Consider the following 15409-nt stretch of genomic DNA (forward strand, 5'->3'; position numbering starts at 1 on the left):
ACACCAGCACAGCACCCACCCAGCGGGCCCATACCTCCCTACCCAGGACAGGTCAATCAGCGGTGTGTCCACCACTACAGGGAACCTAGGATAACCCACCACTCCAACAACAACAGGGACCTGGGGGCAGTGGTAGTGGGCACACGGTCCAGGGGACGGAGGCACAGGAACACAGGGGAACTGGGAGGGCTGCTTTGCGACAGGGGGCGGACAGGCCAAGGGAACCCACTCTCCACGAGGCCCTATCCTCCGTCATGGGAGCATACCACCACTCCAGGAGACGATGGCAACGGTCCTGGACAAGTTGCAGGAGACCCTGCATCTGCAGGAGGAGCAGTATTTGGGGTTCAGGGAGGAGCTCAGGACCATCGGCTCTGCCCTGGCCATCATCGTAGGGGTGCTGACGGACATTTAAAAGACCTTGAGGGACACCGTGGCACTCCAAGGGGCCCCTGACACTAGCCAGAACGATGAAATGCCCACCACCTCCGCCGGCGCTAGTGGACAGGACGCCCGCCACAGGACCAACACACCAGCACCCCACCCCCTGCAGACGGACAACCACCACGCAAGCGGTCCCTGAGATCCAGGAACAGGACAGAGCAAGATGGCAAGACCCCCGCCAGGAAATAAGACTACCCTGATTGTCCCCCCACTGTCCCACTTTGTTACCCTGTCCATACTTTAACTGCCCCAGCTCCACTTCCAATGGCCAGATGTGCAATGTACCTGTGAGACTAATAGACTGGACTCTGCCATGGACATTATTCCACCATGACCTCTCCCCATTTCACAACCCCCCTACATTTTTATGCACTTCAATAAACACCCTTGAAACCTTAATAATATTGGAGTCAGTCAATGATTGTGAACTTTGTATTGTCAATTACAGTGTTAAAAAAGGTTACCCATTGGAAGGTCAACATACCAATGTCACACATCACAAGCCTTTCAAGGGTGCAAGCTGTTGACACGTAGGTTAACACATTAGTGAAACTGAAATGGAAGGGGACAACTCAGTTAACAAATAGGGAGTGAAATGTAGGTACAGGATAGAGGTAGACGTGTGAAATGTAATATAATGTGAAACATGAAATTGTACTCACCTGTGTCTCATTGAAAATATTGCTGTATGACTGACTCCCTGTTGTCGTTTTCATCTTCATCAGCTTCCTCCTCATCACTGTACACAGGCTCCCCAGGCTCCCCCGCTGCAACAACACCGTCATCTGCATCATCCTCCTGCAGAAAAGGCACCTGGCGTCGCAATGGCAAGTTATGGAGCATGGAGCAGGTGATGATGATGTCGCACACCTTCTTCGGTGAGTAGAATAGGGACCCACCTGTCATATGGTGGCACCTGAACCTGGCCTTCAGGAGGCCGAAGGTCCGCTCGATTACCCTCCTAGTCCGCCCATGGGCCTCATTGTAGCGTTCCTCTGCCCTGGTCCTGGGATTCCTCACTGGGGTCAGTAGCCAGGACAGGTTGGGGTAACCAGAGTCCCCCAATAGCCATACACGGTGCCTCTGGAGTTGACCCATCATATCAGGGATGCTGCTATTCCGCAGGATGTAGGCGTCATGCACTGAGCCAGGGAACATTGCATTGACCTGCGAGATGTACTGGTCTGCCAAACAGACCAACTGGACATTCATCGAATGATAACTCTTCCTGTTCCTGTACACCTGTTCATTCCTGCGGGGGGACCAGAGCTACATGTGTCCCATCAATGGCACCTATGACGTTGGGGATATGTCCGAGGGCATAGAAGTCACCTTTCACTGTAGGCAAATCCGCCACCTCAGGGAAAATGATGTATCTCCTTACGTGTTTCAGCAGGGCAGACAACACTCTGGACAAGACGTTGGAAAACATAGGCTGGGACATCCCTGATGCCATAGCCACTGTTGTCTGAAAAGACCCACTTGCAAAGAAATGGAGCACTGACAGCACCTGCACGTCAGGGGGGATTCCAGTGGGATGGCGGATTGGTGACATCAGGTCAGGCTCCAACTGGGTACATAGTTCCCGGATTGTGGCACGGTCAAACCGGTAGGTCACGATGACATGTCGCTCTTCCATTGTCAACAGGTCCACCAGCGGTCGGTACACCGGCGGATTCCGCCATCTTCCAATATGTCCCAACTGACGGTGCCTAAGAAGGACAACAGAGAAAAAACTGTCAGCATTCCTCCAGGTATGTACCCACAGTCATACACAAGACTGCACCAGACAATTAACCCATCCGGGAAAGGTTTTGAGTGTAGGCCTCGGTATGTGTGACGCAGTAGTAAATGAAGCCATGTGGGCCCCTAAAATGGTTGCTGCCTGACCTTTAAAATGGGACAATGGAATTGTGGGGTAACTGTGCTGCCGTTGGACACCGTCGCGGTAGGCGGTCGTAGAGCGAGGCGCAATGCTGCATTGGTTAACATTGGACCCTATGGGTCCCAGGAGCCAATGAACAGGTGCGCTGGCGGTGATGATGCGCACCGCCGCGGACGTCACCGCCGCGGACGTCACCACCATTTTCTATCTGTTCAATCACTAGATACCTGACCTTCGACAGGAGAGGACCTACACTGCTAGTGCTGCTGTGACCTCGGTCTGGAAGCGACGATGGCTGCTGCGTCTGGGGAAAGGGCCCCTGCCTTCACTGCACAGGAGTTGGAGAAACTTGTGGATGGGGTCCTCCCCCAGTATACAGTACTCTACGGTCCTCCAGACCAACAGGTTAGTACACAGGGAGCACGTTGTATGGGCTAGGCCTGGGTGGAGAGTGCTGGGTGGAAGAGGGAAGGGGGCAGAGTACATAGAACAGTCATGCATGGGGATGAATGGGCCACAGGGATAGAGTTGGGAGGGGGCCAATTACAACGACGGTGCAGTAGGTAATGACTGTTCCTCTTTCCTTGTGCATGTCATGTAGGTCAGCGCCCACCAGAAAAGGGACATTTGGCGTTCCATCGCCAAGGAGGTCCGGACCCTGGGGGCCCACCATAGACGGGGCACCCACTGCCGGAAGAGTTGGGAGGACATTCGCCGCTGCAGCAAGAAGACGGCGGAGGCTCAGCTGGGGATGGACTCCCAACGTGGGAGGGGTGCCCGTCGCACCATGACCCCCCTGATGTTCCGGATCCTGGCGGTGGCCTACCCGGAGTTGGATGGGCGCTTAAGGACATCACAGCAGACACAAGGGGGTGAGTTCAACCTCATGCAATGGACTTTGCGTGCTGTGGAGCAGTCTCGGTGGGGGTGGTGGGCTGTGGGTGTCCCTAGGCCAGGGCGAGTTAGGTAGGCAGGGCCCCTCCGTTATGTAGGCCATGTGGCACTGTACCTCAGCTCAAAAAAAAGGAAAATTGATGTATAGTTGCCCCTTTGCCATCCATGTGGGCAGATGTCTACCATTGCCATGTAGGCCATTTCCCAGGAATTGCATGTGCAGAGGGCAGGAGCACGGCGTAATGCAGGGGGCTGCTGCGTTTGTCTTGTCCGCCAACGGTAGCGGTATGCCATGCACTAAAACTCTCTTTCTTCTGTCTCCACCCATTTTCTGCTCTCCCTGTCCTTCTATACATCAGCATCATCGGGCGGAGGTACAGTGGCACCGGAGCACGAGGGAGCTGCATCCCACATGGCCATGGAGGGCCACACCACAGACTCTGATTTCACCAGTGGGACGGAGGGCGAGGGGAGCTTCACGTCGGCCACAGGATCACCAAACAGCGACACGGACTCGTCCGCCGATGGGAGCTCCCCTGTGGTGGGGGCACCATCTGTGCGCCCCACTTCTACAGGTACAGCCGCCACCTCCCCTACCTGCACCGCCCTCCCAGCAGCCCCTCAGCGTTCACCCCGTGCCCGCTCACCCAGGAGGGTGGGCATCACCTTCGCCCCAGGCACCTCAGGCCCTGCCCCTGTCACCCTTGCTACCCTCAGTGAGGAGGCCATTGACCTCCTCAGGTCACTCACTGTTGGGCAGTCTACCATTGTGAATGCCATCCAGGGTGTAGAACGAGAGTTGAAACACGGTAATGCATTCCTGGAAGGCATTCATTCTGGTCAGGCTGTCCTTCAGCGAACCCTGCAATCTCTAGCCTCAGCACTGATGGCAGCCATTGTCCCTGTGTCCAGCCTCCCCCCTCCAACTTCCTCCACCCAGACCCAATCCCCTGTACCCCAGCCCATCCCAAGCACACCTACAGACCAGCATGCACACAAGTCAACACCCAAAAGTAGCTCAAGCAAACATAGGCACCACACACACCACAGGCACTCACACAAGCATCAGACCCATACAGACACAGCAACATCCACTGTCTCCACTGTGTCCCCCTCCTCCTCTTCTCCCTCCTCCCTCCCAGTCTCGTCTACACACACACCTGCATGCACCACATCTACAGGCACTAGGACTCGCACCAGGACACCCAGCACCACAAGCCGCTCACCTGCACTCACCACCTCCACTGCCATATACCCCTGTGTCCTCTCCCAGTGTGTCTGTGACGCCCCCTCCCGAAGTACACCAACGCTGGCAATCACTCACCCAACATCCATCCACCTCACGACAGCCTCCAGTACCTGCACCCAAAACAGCTAAAGTGACACCTCCTACAACCACCTCCTCTTCCTCCACTGTAGGAGGCTGGGCTGGCTTGTAGTGAGTACCTAGGGGTACTTGCACCTTGCACCAGGCCCAGTTATCCCTTATTAGTGTATAGGGTGTCTAGCAGCATAGGCTGATAGATAATGGTAGCTTAGCAGAGCAGCTTAGGCTGAACTAGGAGACGAGTGAAGCTCCTACAGTACCACTTAGTGTCATATGCACAATATCATAAGAAAACACAATACACAGTTATACTAAAAATAAAGGTACTTTATTTTTATGACAATATGCCAAAGTATCTCAGAGTGTACCCTCAGTGAGAGGATAGTAAATATACACAAGATATATATACACAATACCAAAATATGCAGTAATAGTCTTAGAAAACAGTGCAAACAATGTATAGTTACAATAGGATGCAAAGGGGACACATAGGGATGGGGCAACACAAACCATATACTCCAAAAGTGGAATGCGAACCACGAATGGACCCCAAACCTATGTGACCTTGTAGAGGGTCGCTGGGACTATTAGAAAATAGTAAGGGTTAGAAAAATAGCCCACCCCAAGACCCTGAAAAGTGAGTGCAAAGTGCACTAAAGTTCCCCAAAGGACATAGAAGTCGTGATAGGGGAATTCTGCAGGAAAGACACAAACCAGCAATGCAACAACGATGGATTTCCAGTCGAGGGTACCTGTGGAACAAGGGGACCAAGTCCAAAAGTCACAAGCAAGTCGGAGATGGGCAGATGCCCAGGAAATGCCAGCTGCGGGTGCAAAGAAGCTGCTAATGGACTGTAGAAGCTTAGGTTTCTGCAGGAACGACAAGGGCTAGAGACTTCCCCTTTGGAGGACGGATCCCTCACGCCGCGGAGAGTCGTGCAGAAGTGTTTTCCTGCCGAAAGACCGCCAACAAGCCTTGCTAGCTGCAAATTGTGCGGTAAAGGTTTTTGGACGCTGCTGTGGCCCAGGAGGGACCAGGATGTCGCAAATTGCGTCAGGAGACAGAGGGGACGTCGAGCAAGACAAGGAGCCCTCTCAGCAGCAGGTAGCACCCGGAGAAGTGCCAGAAACAGGCACTACGAGGATGCGTGAAACGGTGCTCACCCAAAGTCGCACAAAGGAGTCCCACGTCGCCGGAGAACAACTTAGGAGGTCGTGCAATGCAGGTTAGAGTGCTGTGGACCCAGGCTGGACTGTGCACAAAGGATTTCCGCCGGAAGTGCACGGAGGCCGGAGTAGCTGCAAAAGTCGCGGTTCCCAGCAATGCAGTCTGGCGGGGGGAGGCAAGGACTTACCTCCACCAAACTTGGACTGAAGAGTCACTGGACTGTGGGAGTCACTTGGACAGAGTTGCTGGATTCGAGGGACCTCGCTCGTCGTGCTGAGAGGAGACCCAAAGGACCGGTAATGCAGCTTTTTGGTGCCTGCGGTTGCAGGGGGACGATTCCGTCGACCCACGGGAGATTTCTTCACAGCTTCTAGTGCAGAGAGGAGGCAGACTACCCCCACAGCATGCACCACCAGGAAAACAGTCGAGAAGGCGGCAGGATCAGCGTTACAGAGTTGCAGTAGTCGTCTTTGCTACTATGTTGCAGTTTTGCAGGCTTCCAGCGCGGTCAGCAGTCGATTCCTTGGCAGAAGGTGAAGAGAGAGATGCAGAGGAACTCGGATGAGCTCTTGTATTCGTTATCTAAAGTTTCCCCAGAGACAGAGACCCGAAATAGCCAGAAAAGAGGGTTTGGCTACCTAGGAGAGAGGATAGGCTAGCAACACCTGAAGGAGCCTATCAGAAGGAGTCTCTGACATCACCTGATGGCACTGGCCACTCAGAACAGTCCAGTGTGCCAGCAGCACCTCTGTTTCCAAGATGGCAGAGGTCTGGAGCACACTGGAGGAGCTCTGGGCACCTCCCAGGGGAGGTACAGGTCAGGGGAGTGGTCACTCCCCTTTCCTTTGTCCAGTTTCGCGCCAGAGCAGGGCTAAGGGGTCCCTGAACCGGTGTAGACTGGCTTATGCAGAAATGGGCACCAAATGTGCCCATGAAAGCATTTCCAGAGGCTGGGGGAGGCTACTCCTCCCCTGCCTTCACACCATTTTCCAAAGGGAGAGGGTGTAACACCCTCTCTCAGAGGAAGTCCTTTGTTCTGCCATCCTGGGCCAGGCCTGGCTGGACCCCAGGAGGGCAGAAGCCTGTCTGAGGGGTTGGCAGCAGCTGCAGTGAAACCCCTGAAAAGGCAGTTTGGCAGTACCAGGGTCTGTGCTACAGACCACTGGGATCATGGGATTGTGCCAACTATGCCAGGATGGTATAGAGGGGGCAATTCCATGATCATAGACATGTTACATGGCCATATTCGGAGTTACCATTGTGCAGCTACATATAGGTAGTGACCTATATGTAGTGCACGCGTGTAATGGTGTCCCCGCACTCACAAAGTCTGGGGAATTGGCCCTGAACAATATGGCGGCACCTTGGCTAGTGCCAGGGTGCCCTCACACTAAGTAACTTTGCACCTAACCTTTACCAGGTAAAGGTTAGACATATAGGTGACTTATAAGTTACTTAAGTGCAGTGTAAAATGGCTGTGAAATAACGTGTGCGTTATTTCACTCAAGCTGCAGTGGCAGGCCTGTGTAAGAATTGTCAGAGCTCCCTATGGGTGGCAAAAGAATTGCTGCAGCCCATAGGGATCTCCTGGAACCCCAATACCCTGGGTACCTCAGTACCATATACTAGGGAATTATAAGGGTGTTCCAGTAAGCCAATGTAAATTGGTAAAATTGGTCACTAGCCTGTTAGTGCCAATTTGGAAAGAAATGAGAGAGCATAACCACTGAGGTTCTGGTTAGCAGAGCCTCAGTGAGACAGTTAGGCATCACACAGGGAACACATACATATAGGCCACAACCTTATGAGCACTGGGGTCCTGGCTAGCAGGGTCCTAGTGACACATAACAAACATACTGAAAACATAGGGTTTTCACTATGAGCACTGGGCCCTGGCTAGCAGGATCCCAGTGAGACAGTGAAAATACCCTGACATACACTCACAAACAGGCCAAAACAGGGGGTAACAAGGCTAGAAAGAGGCTACTTTCTCACATCCACTCCCAGAGCCCCTCCAACTACCCATCCCAGTGTACGTCAGAAACTGTCCCTATGTCAAATTGACCTTTTTGCCCCAACCCCCCCTCCAATTCATCAGTCCTGTCGTAGCGCCTCAGCCAAAAAGCCTTCAGTATCAGTGGTGCGTGTTCCAGGTTTTTGGAGTGCCCCGTCCACCAGGGCAGGCAGTAGGACCCGGAGCCAAGGCACTGGCAGCCCACCCCCTGTAAAGGCTCTGAAATTGGAGAGTGGACGACGGACCGTGTCAAGACTCCTGGTGGTATAAACAGTGAAATGGGATCCAAGGCGATTGGTAAGTCATCTGTAACTCAAAAGAAGGTGGGGAAGGTCCCGAGGAAGTCTCCCCAACCTATTGTGAGTGTCACGGCAGAGAAGTGCGCCATCATTTCCGGCGGTCCAGACACAACCGCCAGCACCGTCGTTACTGGTCAGGAGACCACCACCAGAGTCATAGCCCAGGAGGGCTCAAGTATCGTCACTGGTCCAGAGACCACCGCCAGAGTCATAGCCCAGGAGGGCTCAAGTATCGTCACTGGTCAGGAGACCACCGCCAGAGTCATAGCCCAGGAGGGCTCAAGTATCGTCACTGGTCAGGAGACCACCGCCAGAGTCATAGCCCAGGAGGGCTCAAGTATCGTCACTGGTCCAGAGACCACCACCAGAGTCATAGCCCAGGAGGGCTCAAGTATCGTCACTGGTCAGGAGACCACCGCCAGAGTCATAGCCCAGAAGGGCTCAAGTATCGTCACTGGTCCAGAGACCACCGCCAGAGTCATAGCCCAGGAGGGCTCAAGTATTGTCACTGGTCAGGAGACCACCCCCAGAGTCATAGCCCAGGAGGGCTCAAGTATCGTTACTGGTCAGGAGACCACCGCCACCGCTGGAGTCACAGCCCAGGAGGGTCCAGAATCCCACAGCCCCGCTGGGCAATGATGGAACGTCAAGCCACACACCAACGTCCAGTGTGGAGATCGTCATGCCACACACCAATGTCCAGTGTGGAGTTCGTCATGCCACACACCAATATCCGTAATAGAACCGCCATGGCAAGGCACCGCTGAACAAGGCCAAGACCGCCATGGTGAAGATCGCTGAACAGGGCAAAGACCGCCATGGCAAAGCACCGCTGAACAGTCTATAGGCAGCCATGGCAAAGCACCGCTGAACAAAGCCAAGACCGCCATGGTGAAGACCGCTGAACAGGGCAAAGACCGCTATGGCAAAGCACCGCTGAACAAGGCCAAGACCGCCATGGTGAAGACCGCTGAACAGGGCAAAGACCGCCATGGCAAAGCACCGCTGAACAGTCCATAGGCAGCCATGGCAAAGCACCGCTGAACATGGCCAAGACCGCCATGCTGAAGACCGCTGAACATGGCAAAGACCGCCATGGCAAAGCACCGCTGAACAGTCCATAGGCAGCCATGGCAAAGCACCGCTGAACTAGGCCAAGACCGCCATGGTGAAGACCGCTGAACAGGGCAAAGACCGCCATGGCAAAGCACCGCTGAACAGTCTATAGGCAGCCATGGCAAAGCACCGCTGAACAAGGCCAAGACCGCCATGCTGAAGACCGTTGAACAGGGCAAAGACCGCCATGGCAAAGCACCGCTGAACAGTCCATAGGCAGCCATGGCAAAGCACTGCTGAACAAGGCCAAGACCGCCATGGTGAAGAACGCTGAACAGGGCAAAGACTGTGTGGGTATGAATAGTCCGGCACATCAGGCATCGTTCTCCCATGTGCAGCTGGGACTGTGACAGGACATGTACTTTCACGGGGAGACTCATCCAGTCTGGGCAACAGTCCCACCCAGTACCAGTTGAGCACTGCATCTACTTGCGAAGATGTGTCTTTGCACTCCCCAGGATGTAACAGTGGGCAACCCACCCACTGTAGAGACTTGAGAGACTGGCTTTGCACTCCCCAGGATGGTACAGTGGGCAACCCACCCACTGTATAGACTTGAGAGACTGTGGCTTTGCACTCCCCAGGATGGCACAGTGGGCAACCCACCCACTGTATAGACTTGAGAGACTGTGGCTTTGCATTCCCCAGGATGGCACAGTGGGCAACCCACCCACTGTATAGACTTGAGAGACTGTGGCTTTGCACTCCCAAGGATGGCACAATGGGCAACCCACCCACTGTATAGACTTGAGAGACTGTGGCTTTGCACTCCCCAGGATACATCAATGGGCATGGAGCCTCGTCGTGGATCTGGCTTCGCATTCATGTGGCTGAGGTGCCCTCCCTTCCCTTCCCCCTGAGGTGCCTGTAGTGTTTCTATCTGATGCCCCGGCAGTGTTCTCTCGGATTTTGGTCAGGTATCTATTGTGGGCGTCGCCCATGCATTTTTGGACTGTTGGTGCACGGACATTGTTGTGTACATATCTGCACTACTTCTTGTATTGTACATTTATTTTTGACAGATTTCGTGATATATATCCGTATATTTTTTCATGAGTAGTATATTGGCACAATACAATGTTTGACCGCTATTCGCTTTGTCATTGCATTCTTCCGGGGGGATTGTGGGTTGTTCATGTGATTTATTGTGAATGCATTGGTGTGTATGTTGTAATATGCGAGGGTGGGGGTGTTTGGTGGGTGTCCCCGTAACTTTTGCCTCCCCCCTCCCCGTGTCGTAGGTGCAGTACTCACCGGTATGTTCTGCGCCTACGACGCTGTTGGTCGTAGATGAGCAGGAATGCAAGGGCAGGTAAGATTTGTAGTTCAGGGTCCATGGAGTCCTCGTTCCTTGTGGGATGTGTTGAGGTGAGCGTTTTCCCATAGCAAAAGCTGTTTCCGCCGTGTTTTTATCCACGGTGAATCCGCCCCGGAAAAGGTGGCGGATTGGTGTGTTGTGATAGTGTGGGCGGTACATTGTCTTCCGCCTGTCTGTTGGCGGTGACCGCCACGCTGTTTGTCTGTACCGCCGTGGCGGGCGATGTGTTAAAGTGGCTGTCTTTGTTGGCAGTTTCCGCCAGGGTCGTAATTCCCTTTTTTTGTCCGCCGGCCTGTTTGCGGTATTACCGCAGCTTTAAGACCGTCCGCCAGGGTTGTAATGACCACCAAAATTCTCTGCCTGAACTTCTCTAAATCATGGTTACCGACCAGGCTAGCCTTCAAGCACCACCGCCAAGAAAATGTGATTTGGTACCCCAGATTTCTACTATGGCCCCCTACTTATTACTCGACAAGGTGAACTCAGCCACTCCCTCATACCATGGGAGTCCCCTTGGGTCAACCAGTAAGTCAGACCCTAAACCATTGCAGAGCAACACGAAATTCGATACCCCTGGCATCCTTTGGAAGATGGACCTGGGTAATCTGGCCATATCTTGGCCCCCTGGTGCTAGACCATCTCCTAAATCACCCCTGGGGGGTTGTGTGTTGGAACAACTCAGGCATTTATCACGCCTGCCTTAAGAACGTGGCCCTAACCACAAACGCGTCTCTACAACACATTCCATTACCATGCAGGTAATTACAACGATTTGCCTTAGGGAAAGCGCTGGACTTTGGAATATTATAATTTACTATTCTAAATCCAGTCTGTACCACAGTACTTAAAGTCCAACATCAGTCCAACAACTCTTTCCCTAAGACAAGTCATTGTAATGACTTGTGTGGCAAAGGAGTGCGTTGTATGGATGTATTCGTGGTTTGGGCCGTGTTATAAAGGCACAGAGTGGTTTGAGCTGCGTTGTTAAGGCTGACCCCGCCCCCAGCGCATTGTTAAAGAAGCACCTCTTGGTAGCCAAAGTATAGTTACTGTAGTGCCGCAACTGCAGCCTCATCCAAACCACTGCTCCACTACCATAAGTTAATAATTAGAGCCAAATCCAGAATTCATCTGACCATATAGGGGTCCTGTTTTCACAGGGGCCATTGCCCGCTCTCTGGAACCTGCTGAAAGTTTGGATTTTCACACACAATGGCAAGAATTGCCATTGGCACCACCTCCCTTCTCCTACTGGCCCCTACCTAAATGCTGGTGGCTCCAATATGGAGTCCCCTTTGTTCATATTAGTTTTTTTCTCTTTTGCTTTTCTTCCCAGGTCCACTTTTTCTTTCTCATGTACTGCAGTGCATTTTGACTTCTACTACATCATCCATAGGCAGTCACCTGGACTTCAGCACTGTTCATTCTTTCATACTACTCTCTGCCCCTGTAGTCACTCCATCCATATACTGCTCCTTTTTTCCATGTTCCCAAGAACCTAAAACTGAAGTTGGTTGCACTTCTATAGATGTGCTGGAATACGTAGAAGACATAAGTGAGGTTCTGCACAGATAAAATTAGATCCTGCACATGAGAGTAGGACTTTGTCATAAACAGACCCCCTCCTATTGAAAAGTGGAGCTCATTCACAGATAGTTGAGCTTTTTTCATAGTTTTATATAGCACAAACGTGGCCCGAAGGTAATGTAGCGCTTTACAGGAGCACCAGCGCTGTTACACAAGGTCCCATTTATTTTTTCAGCACAGGCAGATAAAGCGATTTGATCAGAATCAGGGAAGCCAGCACAAGAGTCATCAGTATCTGTTCAGGTGAAGGAACATGAGCTCCTTTACTGGCTGGTGGTGCAGGTGGTGCCAACCAGCTGGAGCTACAGCATCACAGTGTGAGGGGGCCGCAGGTTCATGGGCATGCTCACTCCCTCCCACATACATGGGTCTTTGCCCAGGTCTCTGTCTGGTTATCCTCAAATCTCTCAATCTAAACATGCAGCAGTGTATCTAGTGCTATGGATGCTCACCAAAAGATTCAATCTAATTTTTACACAGCTTCAGCTCCCTCATAGGCATGTCAGACAACGTTATTTACCATAATGCATTTCTGGTGTAGCATATACACATTTTCATTTTCGCCTCTGAGAAAATGTGACTGCGTATAATTGTGGCCTTGTCAGGTACCTTTTTTGTGAAAGATATTTAACCTGTATTCTTCAAACAGAAACTGGCTTTATAATTGTAATTTGCAAGATTGGTGCTTTCCTACCACATCAACACATAGCTATTTCAAGAAAAGATTACAGTGCCAAAGACTGCAAAAAGCTTCAGCAACCCTCTGTGTACTATTTTAAATTATAGAAAATATCTCAGTAAAAAAGGTACTCATTTTCTGGAACATGATCTCTGTTCCACCCTGATGGGTACAATGTAGATGCGTCACTATTAATAAATCATGACATTGTTTAGAACCATGTAAATATTTATGTTATATTTCACATTATACTTTAACCTATAGTGAATATGCACATAGACAAACCTGAACCTTAGATGAGAGATAACGTAATCAAGGTGTGACCCCTAATAAATACCTTCATACTACTATCATTTTCATTTGGTTCACTCATGAGACATCTCAAGGAACACAGCTTAATACATATGGGAAAATATCAAAAGTATATGTGTTCACAGGGATTTGTGAAGGTGAACTTTGGGAGCATTTTCAATTCTTAACCTTTTTGAATGTTTTATTACATTAATTAAAGAAGAATATGTGGTGTAGTGACTAAGTCAACATGGGAAACTGGTTTAGAATCCAGCTTGGCAAATGACCTAAAATTGTGCAGTGCTGCTCAAATTACTTAGGCCAGATCTATCAAGCTCCCGGTTTGCATTTCTTAAACAGCTAATTTTAAGAAATCGCTATTTTAAAAATGCAAAATGGGATGTATGAAAATTGTCAGTCGGTAAAAGCGATTTCTTAAAATTCACCATCGCAATTTGCGAGTTGAAAATACAGAATCGCAAAAAATAGCGAATCGGTATTTGCAAATCGCAAATTGCGAAAACGGCAACCTGGAACAGCCTGATCACATCACAACCAGGAAGTGAGTCAGTCTATGCTGTTTCCAGAAGCCCCGCCCACAGCAGAAGCAGATAGACCCAGCCAAGCACCAGGGAGGCAGTCTGGAGAGCCAGCCAGGACCAAACAGGATTATGGCTACGGATGGGAATGTGAAGGAGAAAGGAAACAGGAAGCGCAAACTCAAATTCAGTGAGCAGGAATTGGAGGTGCTCACTGAGGAAGTGGTCAGGAACCATGGCAAACATTTTGGAAAAAACTCACTACTGGTACCTGAAAGTGAGAAGAGGAAATTGTGGTCAGACATCCAGACCAAAACATGCACAGTGGGTATTGCGCAGCACTCTGTCGAGGAGATATGCAAGCGCTGGTACGACTTGCGTTCACGTGCCAAAGAGAGGGTAGCAAGCAGGCTGAAGGAGGCAAGGAGCACCGAAGGAGGACCACCCACCCAGACACCATCTACACCAATGGAAGATATGGTGGAGTCAACACTGCTTCCTGAAGCTGTCAGTGGTGTCACTGACATTGACACCTCAGGCACACCCAGTACCAGTAAAGGTAAGGGCAGTAATGATGTGTTTCCCCATATGTGCATGTACAAATGCTCCTTAGAAAATAGCAATGGCACTATGCAGTGTGATAAGTAGTCCATGCCACATCTTACATACAACACAACAATGCCTTATGGGAGTGGTAGTCCACACCCCAAAAGTGCAACTACCACATAAATAGCAATATAGTGTAAAACCAAACAGAGAAACAACACAAAAGACTCTCAATGATACTATGCCAGTGTAAATTTAATATTATTACACAACTATTTGAGTACTAATCCAAGAATGACCTGCTGCACATTGTTGTTGCCGATGTTACGGGCACTGATGCAGCAGAAGGTGGAAATGTGGGGGATAGCAAAACTCAGCCACAGTCCAACTAACACCAGTGAGTCCTTCATACAAGCACCAACTAGACGCAGGGCAAGAGTGCTACCTCTCCCTGAGTATAACCTGGACTCTGATGAAATGCCGGATGAAGTACCCACATCACCCCCAGAGGCTAGAAGTACTGACAGACAGTAGTCCCTGCCCCAGTATCAGTCCACTCCCCTCAGGAGGCGTTGTGAAGCAGGCAGACACTGGACAGAGAAAGGTGAGGGCCCATCACTGTCTGGTGGCCTTGAGGCTTCCATGCTGAAAGTGCAGCACCTGCAATGTAAACACGAGGTCAATGCACAGGCAGTTGGTGTCAAGCAATCATAACATGGGCGCAGTGCACAGGCAGTTTGAGTCTCAATGACGACATGGGATCAATGAACAGGCAGGTGGATGCACTCATTGAAAACATGGGATCAATGCACTAGCAATTCAAGTCTCTCAATAAAAACATGGGATCAATGCACAACCAGCTTGAGTCTCTCAATTAAAACATGTGCAAGCTGCATGAGGGACAGCAAACAGCAGCAGAAAACGCAAAGGAGATGACAAACGCCATTGGGGAACTCTGCACTGTGATGCAGCAGGAGCATGTCAGCCACCGTAGGTGCCATCACCAATTGATGGGCCGTTTGGATGGGTTCTGCAGATCTGTCAATCCGCTCACGACCACAACTGCTTTGGTATCACAATGTGCTGTGGGTTATACAAGTGGAATGGCACATTGCAGTCGGGACGTTGCACAAGGATTGGTGCAAATCACCAATGTTTTGGAGATAATGCAAACAGCACAGAGTGCTACAAACAGCGAACTGGGTGGTGGGGATAGTGAGGAGCTCTCTAGCCTCAGCAGTCTCACAGCCCCTGTGATGGCTCCTAGGCGTTGCATTACCAGACAAAGTACTGTCTTGGAAC

This window comes from Pleurodeles waltl, chromosome 4_2 (assembly GCF_031143425.1).
Source record: "Pleurodeles waltl isolate 20211129_DDA chromosome 4_2, aPleWal1.hap1.20221129, whole genome shotgun sequence".
In the NCBI taxonomy this organism is placed as follows: Eukaryota; Metazoa; Chordata; class Amphibia; order Caudata; family Salamandridae; genus Pleurodeles; species Pleurodeles waltl.